At 33.2% G+C, this 2,998-nt stretch overlaps 1 long non-coding RNA gene across 2 annotated transcripts; it reads right to left on the bottom strand.

Moving 5' to 3' along the window:
• Positions 1-346: 346 nt before the first annotated feature.
• LOC141480293 (uncharacterized) lies at positions 347-2,585 on the bottom strand. Of its 2 annotated transcripts, XR_012464248.1 has the most exons (3): positions 1,718-2,547; positions 1,489-1,635; positions 347-453 (listed from the first exon to the last, which is right to left on the bottom strand). It is a non-coding gene; the product is annotated as an uncharacterized lncRNA (long non-coding RNA). The 2 variants fall into 2 exon arrangements; XR_012464247.1 differs by lacking the exon at positions 347-453 and having other exon boundaries at positions 1,421-1,635; positions 1,718-2,585.
• Positions 2,586-2,998: the final 413 nt, after the last annotated feature.

Raw genomic sequence — 2,998 nt, 5'->3', positions numbered from 1 at the left:
CACAATCAATTGTGGTAGAAATTAATGTAGGTTTCAAGATAACCAAAAGAAACCATAAATAACCCCAAAATTAAACAGCCGCTAGCTTTGGATCCAGAGCGAAAGGCGCGTTTCACGTATGTCAAACATAAAATAAAATCATCAGTATGAAACTAATTTCTACCCCTTTGTACAATATATTGTCTATATATAAAGGTATTATGGCAAGTGGCGAGAAAAGAAATATTTAAAAAAAAACGACGAATCATTCACTGTCTACTTGCGTGGCTTGATATATCCTGAAGTGCCAAACTCAAGGTTGAAACCCCTGACTTCACTGAATTCAGGGAAAAAAAAAACAAAGTCCTTCTTCTATAATTTTCCCACTATTGAGTGAACAGCTCTCATTCAGATTCGGCTAACGGATGTTCCAAATGAAAGAAAAATGCAGCTTCCGCACTGCCCCATAAAACCCTAGGAAGAATTCAAAGAGTTAGAATTTCTCCCATTTGAATAAAACCAAATGCATTTAGATACAAAAAAAAGAAAATTTCCACTGGCCGTTAAAAATAATCGTTGCATGAATATTTTTTTTTCAATACACCATTACAAAATAATATAAACATAATGAATTGTTTTTTTTTCCACCAGGACAACAGAAGTGCTGATTCAATTCTTTAAAAAAAATTCGATGTTCCTTTCATTTTTATTTTACGAAATTCTGTGCTTTCCATGAAATCTGGCAACCTCGCAGTGAAATATTTAACGAAACTACTCATTTAAGTAATTTCAAAGTAACTAAACTCAATAATGGAAATAAAGCTGAATAATCATTTGGTAAAAAAACACATTTCAGCTTACCGGTATAAGCTGAAAAACTGAGGAAAGAAAACATTAATTGTCGCCAATATTGTTCACCTTCCTTCCCTAGATTCTAAAATAAATAATCTCGGATGAAGTTCCATGTAAAAAAAAAATAAACTATTCAATTAAATTACCGGTCGAATGTTTTCCCTGAACGGTAAATATGATGAGAATTTAAAAAAACCTAATACATATTTCGCTAGTGATTGCGATCGGAAGGTCAGGACAAAATCTATGCCGATAACGAATGAAACAAAAAGCAATTAAAAAAACATTCGGAGGACTGCAGAAATCGTGAAATTAATTATTTACAAATCAACTTCGTAGCTACCAATTCTGATAAATAAAATTCACCTTTTGATGGAAAATAATTTCCTCCGAAATTAATTAGCAACCTCTTCCTAGCTAAAAAAAATTCTAACATAAATATTAATTGAAATTTCAACCCACTAACCGAATTTATTTTAAAATTACGAATAACCCGAATGAATTGTTTCCGATTCATTAAAAAAATATATATATAACCTTTGTGATTATTCTCACATGTAAAAATAAAGAAAATAAATTTACCACAAGCTCGTGAAAGTCAAACAAGTATACGTTTATTATGATATATACAGAAGGAAGAACCATAATGAAACCTACCTTCAAGTTTCGGAAGGGTTTTCCAAAAATCCCAATCGGAATTTTATTTCACAATCTTTTGGGCAATGTCTTCAATTTTTCCAGTAAATTATCAACCGATTGTATGGTGAACACCAACTGAAGAAAGTTATGAAACGATAACAGGTTCTATAAGAGGAAGGAAAAGTACATAAGTTGAAGGTCCAAAATGGCGATGCTGAAAAGTCGGGGAAAATTTGGTGCCACTTACGTGAAGTTCTTTTATCCTCCAAAGAGAGTGAAAGGCCAATTTACATCAAATGCTATACCCAAGCAAGCAAAACTAGGCACTGTTTTCACTAAGTGAAGACCCTCAGAAATAATCCTCAAAGAGATGTTTCTACAAACAAATTTTCCAGGCGGGTCTTCTTAGAACATTCACCAAGCAACCTCAAAAATGGAATCCGTAGGATAATCATATTGAAACGGAAAAATATGAATTCCAGCGCATGACCATACGTCATGGACAGGTGTGATGAACCAATGGGCCATCGAATAGAGCTGTTTCAGAATATTCAAATCATTTAAATGCATTTTCCAAACTGGAACAATCTACTGAACGATTGGAAAAGCAGGGATGAATAATATGGGGAATATTTCCTCTCAGAGACAATTCCGCTAAGATATTCAAAATATAATATGAAATGAAATATCAACATTCCTTCAGGGATACGGTAGTTGATCTTTAATTATGACCTTGACTACTAGGTGTGTTGCAAGTATGAAAATATATTTTCATAGGGATCGGTTCTACAAAAAAACTTAAAATGTGCAAGATTTCGCCAATAGGATGCCGAAATATACTTAAAAAGAGTTTGAAAGGGATATTTAAAGATTGGAGCAGGGTGGTACATCACACTCCATCTACATTGAAAGTACTTCAATAACAATTGGAAAGGTACTGTCTATTAATTTAATGAAAGTAAACAACAATAGTTCAAATCTGTAATCTCACGGCCCACCAGTTTACAAACGAAAAAGGAGAGAGGGACCTACGGGTGCTTGAAAATTGTTATTCTGACGTTTACGAATGATTATACCATGTGGAACAAAATGGTACTGTTACAAGTGCATCATAAGTACTAATGTCAATAGGTAAAATGTGGCGACACCATAATTAAGTTTGATATTTTTACAGCATAAATGTCCCCCCCCCCAATGTTTTGATGTTCAATTGATATTTATTTTGTTTAGAGTGAGATAAAAAAAACAATTTGAATAAAAAATGGAAATTTCAAGAGAAGGTTTTGGTTGTATTATTTTTCACAACTTTCAACATGGATGATATCGACAAGAATGTATCGATGAACTTATTTCTTTGTATGGCTATGAAGTACAATACTATACATTGATATAGTGAATTCAATCGTGTTCGTGATTCGGTCGCCGATGATTTCCGTGAAGATCGTCTAAAATCGGTTGTTGTGATACAAAACATTGATGCAGTGCGCGAAATGATCATGTAGGATAGCCATGACACATTGTGAGATAA

This window comes from Leptinotarsa decemlineata, unplaced genomic scaffold, assembly GCF_025532065.1.
Source record: "Leptinotarsa decemlineata unplaced genomic scaffold, Ldec_3_MD MMD2_P_RNA_scaffold_7, whole genome shotgun sequence".
NCBI lineage: Eukaryota > Metazoa > Arthropoda > Insecta > Coleoptera > Chrysomelidae > Leptinotarsa > Leptinotarsa decemlineata.
Note: the sequence above shows the minus strand (reverse complement) of the source record. Positions and strands in the feature narration are given on the sequence as shown.